Source organism: Podarcis liolepis (genome assembly GCF_965112155.1).
Source record: "Podarcis liolepis genome assembly, chromosome: Z".
Classification (NCBI taxonomy): domain Eukaryota; kingdom Metazoa; phylum Chordata; class Lepidosauria; order Squamata; family Lacertidae; genus Podarcis; species Podarcis liolepis.
The window spans coordinates 35,535,569-35,547,974 of NC_139570.1; the positions used below are offsets into that span (position 1 = coordinate 35,535,569).

Below are 12,406 nucleotides of genomic sequence, written 5' to 3' on the forward strand. Positions count from 1 at the left end.
TTCTCTTAGAATGGCCATACATACTCGGTTTAAAAACTCCCAAGGAAAGAGGAGGTGCCAGACACAAATCGTTCAGGGGTGTGTGTGTGTGTGTGTGTGTTTGTGTGTGGTGTTTATATATTAAGGGACATGTGGTAAAATGTTGTGTAGAAAAACATTTGTGGGATATAAGGTAAAGTGAGAGCAGTGGGTGGACTGTGAGAGGAGGATGGAACCTTGGGGTGTGCTGCGTGCTGATTGGCTGAGGATGGAGTGTGACAGGCAGGTGACAGTTGGGACAGTGTGTGTGTGACAGTTAAAGGCAGTTGGGCTTTGGAGGAGGAGGGAGGAGGGAGGAGGGAGGAGGGAGGAGGGAGACTCCAAGAAATCCATTTCCTCAAGACATGTTTGTGGCTTAGACAAGCTGATTTGTCTCAGGAGGGCAGTTGGGTCCCAGGGACCCCAGTTGCCAGTTGCCAATCTCCATGGAAGAAAGGGGTCCCAGGGACACCAGTTGCCAATCTCCACGGAAGAAAGGCCTTGACAGTCTCATCTCTGGGAAGGAGCGAGGAATCTGCCCTGCTGAGGTCTTCCAAAATTTGGCAGTTGTGGGCCCAGCCAGTGTCAACAGATACAAAATCAGTTCCTTCTTATAAACAAATTCAAAAGAGCCAGACAAGGGGAAGGGTGAATTGTTGGCCCAGTTATCAAAAAGATCTCAGAAAATACTTTGGTCCAGGACCCTTTGGCGCCATCCTGCCAGATATGCCTGTGGGTCTCAGGAACCTGGCATGGTGGGGAGGCACCCCTATGTGTACAAAATAAATTCATTGTGATGTCAAATAGCAACCATGTGCCATTTGCAGGGAGAGGTCCCTGGTTTGAGCTGAAAGAGAAAAGCCTTCTCCCATCTTATTCTTGTATCGGAACTTGCCTGGGAAGTCTCTTGTCACCATAGGCATAGCTGGGGGGGGCAGGGGGAGAAACTGCCCCCCATCAATAAAAACCAATAAAAATACATAGCAAACTGAGGTTCTGCCCCCAAAATGAAAGACCCCCCCCAACCAAAATCCTGGCTACACCCATGGTTGTCACTCTTTGTGGCCAGACTTAACTTGGCAAGATCTCCCTCTCCCCTGTCTCAAGGTCTATGATGATGATGATGATGATGATGATGATGATAATAATAATAATAATAATAATAATAATAATAATAATAATAATTAATACCCCGCCCTCCCCAGCCAAGGCCAGGCTCAGAGCCTTGATGAGGACTCCGTCTGGGTGGAAGGGAAGGGGAAAGGAGAGAATGGCCACTTAAGGGATGGGAAACCCCTGGAGGTGCCACACCCCACCCTCCCAAGCCCAAACTGCCCCTATTCTGTTGGCTACCAAAAGATGCTTCTTTCAAGCCTGATTTTGGTGGGGGTGAGAGGTGAACCTGTGGGTGCCAGAGGCTGTCTCTCTGGCCCCCAGGGTGCCCTTGGGGGGCATGTTGGCATGTCCTATCCAAGGACTGCTCCCCCACTGGCTCCCAGAGCTTGACTTTAAATGCCAAAGATGGTGGAGGCTGAGGTACCCTTCCCAAGTTTGCCCTGCCACATGAAGATCATCTTCCCAAGGGCTCCACCGTGAACCTCCTCAAAGAGTGGAGCTCCAACGGTGGGTCCTGGGCTGGCAACTCTGCAGGTGAAACAAAGGGGAAAATGTCAGAAATAAAGTAAAATACAAACTAACCACCTCTGCCTTCCTCCAAGTATCCTCGAAGCAGAGGTCAGTCTCCTCCAGACTCCATTATCGTCAGAGTCTTACAGACCTCGCAATCATCTTCCTCTCAGCAACAGAACAATTGCTCACCTGAAGGCTTAAAGAATGGATGGCTTTTTAAAATGCAAATATATTAGACATCAAAGTCTGGGACAATAGGTTCGGCTGGCACAGTTATCTGGGATATAATAAAGTTAAAATTCATAGACGATTCCTCAATCATATAAGAAGGAAATCTCTATTTACTGTATGGGAAAGAAATAAAAAATTACTGGAACATAAAACCCCTTGGTGGTTGTCGCCGGTAGAGGCAACAGCAGTGAAAAAGAAAAACATGGCTATCAATTGGCTAACATACAAGGAAATATTAGAAGAAAACAACCAATTTAAAATTAAAAAATGCGAAGAACTAAAGCAGGCATGTGTGAACTGACTACAATATTACCAGGTAAACAAAAATTTTAAATCAGACAAAAAAATTAATGGATTTGACACAAAGATATTGGATAATAATAATAATAATAATAATAATAATAATAATAATAATAATAATAATTTCTCGGTTTAAAAACCGGGCTCAGGGTGGCTAACAGGAAAACAGGAAATATAAAACATTGATTAAAATACGACTTAAAAACAGCATAAAACAGCATAGAATACAACATAAAATGCAGCATCAATGTCAATAAAATTCAAAAACTCAGAGGTCATGGGGGGACCGGGACCCAGTCAATAGACATCCAATGATCACCAGGGCTAACTGGCCAAGTTGGTCCTACTAGGGCCAGCAAGGAGACCAGGGAAGAATTTAAATGTGGGGTCCCAGAAAGGGTTTCTTCAAGGGTTTCAAGAGGAAAGGGAAAAGGGAATAGAGGATCAGGCTAATTCAAATTGAAGGCCAGGCGGAATATCTCTGTCTTACAGGCCCTGCGAAAGGAAATCAAGTCCTGCAGGGCCCTTTTCTCGTGGGACAGAGCATTCCACCAGGCTGGAGCCATCACTGAAAAGGGTGAAAAGAACTATTATTAAATAATTAAAATATATTATCAAAAACATACAGCTTATTATTGGATTGAAACTGTTGAATAGTGGAAAAGATGGACGAAGGACACAGCTCTGTTGGATTCACAGGAGCGACAGTTTTCAATCCTTCTGGTGGCCCTGAGTGAAAACTGCAACTAATCTTAATACATAACACCCCTCCCCACCCAGATGAGGTGTTAGGCTCCCCCAATCCTTAATTGTTACAACCATATACCATATACGCTAGCCACGGATTTGATTAGAATTACAGGTATTTCATACTGCGTAATCTTTCAGGTAGGCTGCATGTATATGAGTCCAGGTAGAATGCCGAAGTATCACTGGAGGGGCAGCCAAGCTGCTAGGGCCCAATGGCAGCCCCCCGGGACGCAGGTGTATGGCTCGGTTCGGAGGCTTCTATGTCGGCTTCTGCGGCGGAGGCTCTGGACTGCGGTAAGGTTTCTGGTACAGATGGGCTGTATGCTGGACTTTCCTCCCCAGCCTCTCTTGTTTGAACTTCAGCGGTACTGCCCGGGCTGCCGGAGGCACTGTCCCCCCATCCCAATCCCCAGCCCGGGGGTGCAGTTGGTCAATGTTCCGGCGCCATATCCGTCCACAGTCCAAAGCCACCTGATATGACTTTGGCCCTGTAACCCCAACCACCACAACCGGTACCCAGAGAACCTCCCCTGCATAGTTCCGGGCAAATACCTTCTCTTCCGGAATGAAGGCACGTGGCGTGCTAGCACAGCCTGGGAAATCTGTCACTGTGAAATCTGGGTGCAGTCAGTCGAGAGGAGATCGCAGGCGGCTGCCCATCAAAAGTTCAGCTGGGCTCCGGCCTGTTGTTGTGCACGGTATGATGTGTTGTACAAACAGGTACTAGGCTACCCGCTCGTGCCAGTCCCCCTGTGCCATACGTGCCAATGCTTCTTTAGCCGAGTGAACAATTCTCTCTGCCTGACCGTTGCTGGCTGGATGAAATGGGGCTGTCAGAGCGTGGCAGATGCCCCGGCCAAGGAGGTAGTGCTCAAATGTGCCTGACGTGAATTGGGTTCCATTATCCGATACGAGAATGTCTGGCAACCCATGTGTGGCAAAAAGCCTCTGCAGCACTCGGATAGCAGCTTCTGAAGTGGTGGAGGACATTAAAACCACCTCCAACCATTTAGAATATGCATACACTACCACCATAAAAGTGTGCCCGTGGAAAGGCCCCACTAAATCGATATGCACCCTTGACCATGGTGCCTTGGGGGTCTCCCATGAGTTCCCACGATGCACAGGTGGATCAGGTCTTGACTCCTGGCAGGCCTGGCACGATTCGACCCAGGATATGATGACCTTGCCCATGCCCAGCCACCAAACAAAACTGTGTGCCAATGCCTTCATGCGCACAATTCCTGGGTGCCCAACGTGGAGTGCATGAAGGACTCGCTGACGAAGCTTGGTTGGAATGATGACCCAGTCTCCCCATAGGAGACACCCCTGGTGAGCAGAGAGCTCGTGCTGCCGTTGAGTGAAATGCTGGAACTCCGGATCAGTTGGCCTTTTTGGTCACCCCTCCACACCCAGTTGAGAACGCGGCTGATGGTGCGATCCTTGGAAGAATGGAGAGCGACGTCAGCTGCTGACAGAGGAAATGCAGGCAGCTCCTCAATCAGGAGTACTGCTGACGAAGGTGCCAGATCTTCAACCAGCGTCGGCAAAGGCCAGTGGCTAAGTGCATTGGCGTGCCCTGACAACTTGCCTGGTCGGTATAGGAGCCGATAGTTATAAGCCGCAAGGAAAAGAGTCCAGTGTAGCATTCGTGACGATAAAATCAGGGGGGGGGGGTGTCGGGCGGTCACCAGCCAGGATACCCAGAAGAGGTTTGTGGTCTGTGACGAGGTTGAAAGCTCTGCCATAGAGGTATTCGTGAAAACGCTTAACTCCTGCCACAAGCGCCAGCGCCTCCTTGTCAAGCTGACTATAGTTCCTTTCTGCTGATGACAAGGTTCTCAAAAAGTATGCGATGGGAGCCTCTCTGCCCCGACACCGAAATGGCCCCGACACCGAAAGGTGAAGCGTTGCAGACTAGGACAAGGGGACGCTCCTCGTTGTACTGGGCGAGGACAGAGTCTGACGTTAATAGTGTCTTTACAGCCGCAAAGGTGGCAACTTCCCGGAGGCCCCATGACCACGATGCCTTTTTGGCCAGCAGTCGATGGAGTGGCTCAGCGATGGTTGCTTTGTGTGGCAGGAACATGTTATAGAAGCTCAATAGACCTAAAAAGGCCTGCAAGTCCTTCTTGTTTTGTGGTTTGGGAGCCTGTTGTATAGCTTTGATCTTTGCTTCCGTGGGGTGAATGCTGGAGCTGTCAACCAGGTATCCCAGGAACTTGACTTGTGGTACAGTGATCTGGGATTTCCCTCTCTTTACTTTGAGACCTGCTTCTTGGAACCTGGTCAGGACATCCCGCAGCCGATCAAAAAGCTGTTGTGTTGTTCCCACTGAGATGAGCACGTCATCAAAGTAAGGTACGACGCCAGGCAGACCCTGTAGGAGCCACTCCATTAAGCTCTGGAAAATTCCCAGTGCCACGCTGACTCCAAACTGCAGCCAACAACTGAACGCCCCACGGTGCATGGCGATTGTCTGTGCCTCAGCAGTGGCGTCATTTACCAGCAGCTGCTGGTATGCCTGAGCAAGGTTGAATTTCGCAAAAACCTTGCCCTCTCCCAGTGAATGTAGTAAGTGTTGGACGACAGGGTGGGGGCACTCATGCTGTTGGAGCGCCTTGTTTATCGTGCACTTATAGTCAGCTCAGATGCGCACTGACCCATCAGGCTTGATGGGCGTCACAATGGGAGTCTCCCACTTAGCTTTGTCTACGGGTTCCTGGACCCCCTGTGTGATCAGCTTGTCTAGTTGTTCATCCACCTTAGGCTTGAGCGCAAATGGTACACGTCAAGGCTTGACTCTGATGGGTGTGATTAGCGGATCGAGGTTAAAGGATATGGGCGACCCCACATACTGTCCCAAGGTTCCATCAAACACTTCTGAAAACTCTGTGACGATGGCATCTATTTCTGACTGTGAAACACTGTGGATGCCTTTAACTTCCAACCCCAGGGATGTAAACCAGTCCAGTCCCAGCAGGCTGGGCCAATTTCCATCGACCACGACTAACTTCAGTGGTCCCAAAAAGTCCTTGAAGGTCACTTTGAACTTGCCCACACCTACAACCGGAATGTTATTTCCCTGATAATCCCTCAAATGCAGGTAGGTGGAGTCCAGTTGTTTCTTAGATAATTTGGGAATCAACCTTTTGATGGTACTCCAAGAGAAGATGGACATGGCAGAGCCCGTGTCGACTTCCATGGTTTTCCCTCAATAGTCAATCTGCTGGCATAGACGAGCAACAAACCTTCGCAATAAGACCCTTACATGAACAATGCCGACAGATGGCGTCCTTGAAACCACATTTGGACCGAGGATGATTGCCACTGCAACCCGCACAGTCTGACTGGTCCATCGTTCACCGTTTGACCTTTCCACGTTCCTGCTTGATGTGGCAAACATCATCCACTTCGTCTGAGCAGCCCTCGGATTCACTGATCTCTCCACGGTGGACTGAGGTTGGCTTCTTTGAAATTGTTGGGCTGTTGGCCTTGTGGATCTCCGCTGTTGATTGTTTCGCTGCCTCTGCAGCTTGAGCTTCCTCGATGGCCTGTTTGAGAGTGAGATTGGACTTGGCGAGGAAACGGCGCTGTAGTTTCTCGTCCCTCACACTGCACACGATTCGATCCAGCAGGGCATTGCTCAAGTCCTGCAATTCACAGTGGTATGCAGCCTTCCTGAGGGCCAATAAGAATTTGTTGTCTCCCCCTCAGTTTGGATTCCATGATGGAACGCGGGAAGGGCAGCAATTCTGGACACCTTGGGTGCGTAGTGTCCCTTGAGTTTCTCAGTCAGTGTGTCCCAGCAGTTCAGCTCTGGCTGTGTCTTGTTTCATCCTATCCCATCCTCGTCGCCAGTGTTGAATAGTGGAAAAGATGGACGAAGGACACAGCTCTGTTGGATTCACAGCTCTTTATTACAGCAGTTAGAACTGCTGCTGGAATCACTGACTGCAGCCTAGCTGGTTGCTTTATATAATACTAAGTAACTTGTAACAGTAACAACTCACAACTAGATAACCAATCAGGAACGACAGTTTTCAATCCTTCATTTACATACTGGTGGCCCTGAGTGAGAACTGCAACTAATCTTTTTTTTAAAATAATATTTTTTATTAATTTTCATTAAAAAAATACATATCGCACCACATTACAACTTTAACAAATTTTCTCATTTTTGGACTTCCTTCAGCCTCTCTGACAATCATCCGAATTAGATTTTTTAATTACACATTTTCTAAATTTTCTATTGCCTTTTAACATACCCTTCCACACCTGTTTTTCTTTCTTACAATATTTCTTAGGTTTTTACAGAGCTTCTTTAAATGCCACTAACGTTATTTCATTATCACTTATACATTCCCAATACTCCACTAGCTTTCCTCAGTCTTCGATGAACTTTTGATCTCGTAGATATCTGATCTTCCCTGTCAGTTTATCAAGTTCTGCATAGTCCATCAGCTTCATTCTCCACTCCTCCAATGTTGGTACTTGTTCCTGTTTCCATTTCTGGGCCAGTAATATTCTTGCCGCTGTTACTGCATATTGGAAAAGTTTACAATCCTTTCTATTTATTTCATTTCCTATAATTCCTAGAAGAAAGGCCTCTGGTTTCTTAACAAATGTATATTTCAACATTTTTTTCAATTCATTATATATCAATTCCCAGAAGCTCTTCACTTTCTTACATTCCCACCACATATGGTAAAAAGTGCCATCCTTTTCTTTACATTTCCAACATTTCTTGCATGTTTTATACATTTTTGCAAGTTTTACCGGTGTAATATACCATCTGTAAATCATTTTCATAACATTTTCCTTTAATGCAGTGCATGCGGTAAATTTAATATTTTCATTCCATAGTTTAATGCAATCTTTAAATTGTATATTATATCCAAAATCTCTGGCCCATTGTATCATAACAGATTTAACGTCTTCATCTTTTGTATGCCATTCCAGCAATATCTTATACATTTTACATAGAATTTTATATTCATTATTTATTATTTCTATTTGAAATTTTGAATCTTTCTCTATATATCCATATTCCTTAAGATCCTTTTTAAACATTTCATTTTCATATACATACTCTTTTACTTCTTCATAGGGTTTCATTTTCCATTTCCCCTTTCCTTAACAATCAGATTTCCATATGTAATCCAATTCCTTCTCATATTGATTTTTTTAACACTCATAACCTCTAATGGAGATAACCAGTGCGGAGTTTTTGGTTTGAGTAGGCTTTTATACCTATCCCATATTTCTACTGTATTAAGAACTGCAACTAATCTTAATACATAACAGAAACCTTCAGGACGAGGAGGTGAAGGAAGTGATGGTGAAGTGGGCACACGATTTTGGCTATCCAGTTAAGATGGAAAAATGGGGGAAATTATGGAAAAAAGACTTGAAATTCACAGTGTGCTATCTGATAAAAAAACAACTTTATGAAAATGATTTACAGGTGGTACCTGACCCCATCCAAAATAGCAAAAATAAAGAAAAATAACAGCAATATGTGTTGGAGATGTAAACAAAATGAAGGAACCTTATTTCACATGTGGTGGACATGTCCTCAAATAAAAAAAAAATTGGGACATAATCTATGAGGAGCTAAAAAGAATGCTAAAACACACTTTTTTAAAGAAACCAGAAGCTTTCCTATTAGGCATTCTAACGATAATCATCCCAAATGAAAATAAAAGAGTGTTTCTTTATGCGACAACAGCAGCTAGGATGCTAATAGCAAAATACTGGAAAAGTGAGTTAATACCAACAAAAGACGAGTGGCAATAAAAGTTGTGCGAGTACCTCAAACTAGCCAAAATGACAGAACTAGTAAGAGATCACTCAGTCGACAAGGCAAAAAAGGAATGACAAAATATGGTTTCAAAAACAATACTTGGTTGTGCTTAGATTAATCTCACAGATATAATGGAAAAAACTGGTTTTAATAAATGAATACAGAATATTTGTCACTTAAGTAGTGAAGCTGCAAAGAAATAGAGGGAAGTCAACTAATATAGCAGGGATTAAAATTAGTTTTCTGGAACAGAAAGAAAATGACTAGAAAGAAAGAAGGATAACAAATGTATTTTTTTTCTGAGAACCTGGCATATAGAATAGTTAAATTACTATTTGTATCCTTTGAACAATTTTGTGTACTTGATTAATTTTTTTCTGTTTTTTATCCCCCCCCCCTTTTTGTATTTTTTCTTCTTGAATATCTGGATGTAATGTTTAATCCATGCTTTCTCTGTAATTTTTAAAAATGCAATTAAAGATTTTTTTTAAAAAAAGAACAATTGCTCACCTGGCCCCCCAGACTCGCCTGTTTCCACCCCATGCCACTCACAAGGATCTTTCTTGGAGACCATGGGGTGGACCTTGTTCCTCTTGCAGCAGCTCTCACAGCCTCTTGAAGCTAGGAGAGACTGGGGAGAAGTTGAGAAACTGGAGCCCTGGGTTCAAGACACCCCTCCACCACCAGGTTCACAGGGTGATCTTGGACCAGCCCCTCCCTCTGCCCAGCCCACCTCAGGGAAGTCCGGATGAGGCAGAGGAGGGCCGCAGCAATGGACCTGGTCATTGCCTTGGGGGCCAGGGCTTCAGACTCACTGCCAACTCTTTCACTCTGCTCCTCACTGCCAACTGCTGATCAGTTGCAGTTGGTGCCTTTGAAACCAGCAATGAGTGATGTCACATAGGCTGGGCTGGGTGAGTCATGGTTGCCTTGACAACAGCCTCCCCACTAAAGCTGGACCACTCTGGCTCCTCCTTCAGAATAGGGAAGCAAGACCCTCCAAGTGCCCCTGTTTTCCAGGGACAGTCCTGGATTTTCAGAAGCCATCCTGGTTTCTGATTTGATCCCACAATGTCCTGTTTGTGCTTTGTTAGGACATCCCTATTTTCAGCGGGGAAATGTTGGAGGGTATGCAAGAGGCATAGGAGGCAGATTGTCTGGATGATAATCGACTCAGAAGAAAATGAGACTGGGGCTGAGGTTGGGAGATGGGACAACTGGTGCCACCTCTGCCATCCTATTCATGCCCACTACCAACTGTTTTAACTTCTCCCAAATTTTGTGTGTGAGTCTGCAGCCCTCAAACTCCCTACTTCCTGGGGGACCCAACTAGGCTCCTGCCTAGTGTGGTGTTATAAAAAAACAAGACCCTGCTCCTTTTCCCTTATGTGGTATCCAAGAGCCCATATAGAGTCCTTAAGTGGGTTCCCTATCTGTAGGAGAAAATAACAGAGGCCAACCAGAGAATATTGAGAAGCAAAGCAGCTAGTAAGCATGTTCTTTATTAAACTGTTGCAACAGGGTCCCCACTCACCACACGCAGAAGGGAGAAGGAACCCTGAACAATGGTGCGCAAGCCCTTATAAATACTTTTGAAATTGCCCACCCTGTAGCTAAAGACTACTCCCCAAAACATCATACATACATCACAGAAGGAGGCGGTCTACAGCAGAAATCCTGTATGCCAGGATACCTGACAATGGTCACTGATTGCTTTACCTGGGAAGCCCAGCCATTCTTTTGTGATGGTAAATACTTTAATTCCTGAATCCAGGTCACAGGCTCACTCTATTCATACACAAATACACCCTTAAGACAGGTAAGCAAAAGACAATGAAGAGGCTTTCCCATTTCCTTCCTCCTTGCAGAGGTCAGTTTTGGAGAGTCAAAATGGTTTGGGAGAGTCAAAATGACTTCAGGATTGCTTTCCTGTACTATTTCAGACTAGTGGCTTATATACTTATGTATGTGTTTGCCTTGTACATTTCTTATAACAGCGGTAAAGTGATTTTTTTTTTAAGGGGGGCACACGGGATGCAGGTGGTGCTGTCGTCTAAACCACTGAGCCTTGGGCTTGCCAATCAAAAAGTCAATGGTTCGAATCCCCATGACGGGGTGAGCTCCCGTTGCTTGGTCCCAGTTCCTGCCAACCTAACAGTTTGAAAGCATGCCAAAAAGTGCAAGTAGATTAATAGGTACTGCTCCAGCAGGAAGGTAAACAGCGTTTCCATGCACTGCTCTGGTTTCGCCAGAAGTGGCTTAGTCATGCTGGCCACATGACCTGGAAAAACTCTCTGCGGAGCAGAGAAATGTCCACTCCCTCGGCCAGTAAAGTGAAATGAGTGCCGCAACCCCAGAGTTGTTCACGACTGGACTTAACTGGCAGGGGTCCCTTTACCTTTACAAATACAGCTCCTTGTGAAGGGCACAAGGGACCCTAGGTATGCCTTTGCTCACAGCACTGGCACTAACTCCAAGGGGCCCTGGGTGCCTGGGAACCCACAAAAAATGGGGGGGGCCTTGGGACTGGCATCCTAGGCCTCACAGGGCCTCTGACACCACTTTGGTTCCTTGCAAGGAACAGGAAGTGACATTGGAGGCCCCATTGGTCCTAGGATGCCACTTTCAAGGCCCTGCAAGGACTCTGATGGGACCTCCAGTTTCTCATGAGGTCTCGGAGTTCCTGTCTGAGATGTTGTAAACAAAAATTGCCCTTTTCCCTTATGGGGTATCCAATAGCCCATATAGAGTCCTTACATAGGTTCCCTATTGGTAGGAGAAAATAACAGAGGCCAACCAGAGAATATTGAGAAGCAAAGCAGCTGGTAAGCCTGATCTTTATTGATCTGTTGCAACAGGGTGCTCCCCTCACCCGCAGGAGAGAGGGGACCCAGAAAAATGCTGTGCAAGGTCTTATAAAGACTTTTGAAATTGCCACCCTGTAGCTCAAGCCCACCCCCAGAAACATCATGCGTACATCACAGAAGGGGTGTAACCTAAGACCACCCCTCAGATAAATCATACCTACATCACAAAAAAGGTGGTCTAAAACAGAACATTTGAATGTTGTTTTTCTCTTGTCGTTGTTTATCTCCTGTCTGGCAGGTTACTTGATTGGATTTCCTGGGGAGCCTGGCCAGTCTTTTGTAGTGATAAATACTTAGTTCCTGGGCCAGGTCACAGGCTCACACCCTATTCAAACACAGACATACCCTTAAGACAGGATTTGTGAAGGAAAAGACAATGGGGAGGCTTTCCCAGTTTGACCTTGCAGAGAAAACATTTGCTCAGTTTAGGAATCAAAATGGTTCCAGGTTGGCCTTCCTGTTCCGATCTATGTATATGTTTGGTTGGTACACTTATGAACATTACCATATATCTAAGACCATAAAATTCCTATCACAGAGACCTTGCAGGGCCTTAGAATTATTGGAGCCTTGAAAGTGGTGTTCTAGGCCTCACACTCCTCCGCTTCCAGGAGGGTGACATAATGTGATGTTATGATGTCACAGCACATGCGATGTCATGATATGGCCTCGCTAGGCACCCATATCTGGGGTCCAAGTCAGAGCCCCTGGCTCACAGTGGCTACTCAAATGCCCATTATGATAAAACCCAGAAGCAGGACCTGAGCACAATATAATCATCATCATAATAATGGCATCCCAATTT

General features: G+C 45.7%; 2 long non-coding RNA genes across 2 annotated transcripts; one reads left to right on the forward strand and one right to left on the reverse strand.

Annotated features, from left to right (window-relative positions):
- The first annotated feature begins 331 nt into the window (after positions 1–331).
- On the forward strand, positions 332–2,160 carry LOC310698352. Its single transcript, XR_014521436.1, has 3 exons — positions 332–451; positions 494–1,125; positions 1,240–2,160. It is a non-coding gene; the product is annotated as an uncharacterized lncRNA (long non-coding RNA).
- On the reverse strand, positions 1,359–10,729 carry LOC310698351. Its single transcript, XR_014521435.1, has 3 exons — positions 9,468–10,729; positions 9,245–9,355; positions 1,359–1,662 (listed from the first exon to the last, which is right to left on the reverse strand). It is a non-coding gene; the product is annotated as an uncharacterized lncRNA (long non-coding RNA).
- Between the last annotated feature and the right edge of the window lie 1,677 nt (positions 10,730–12,406).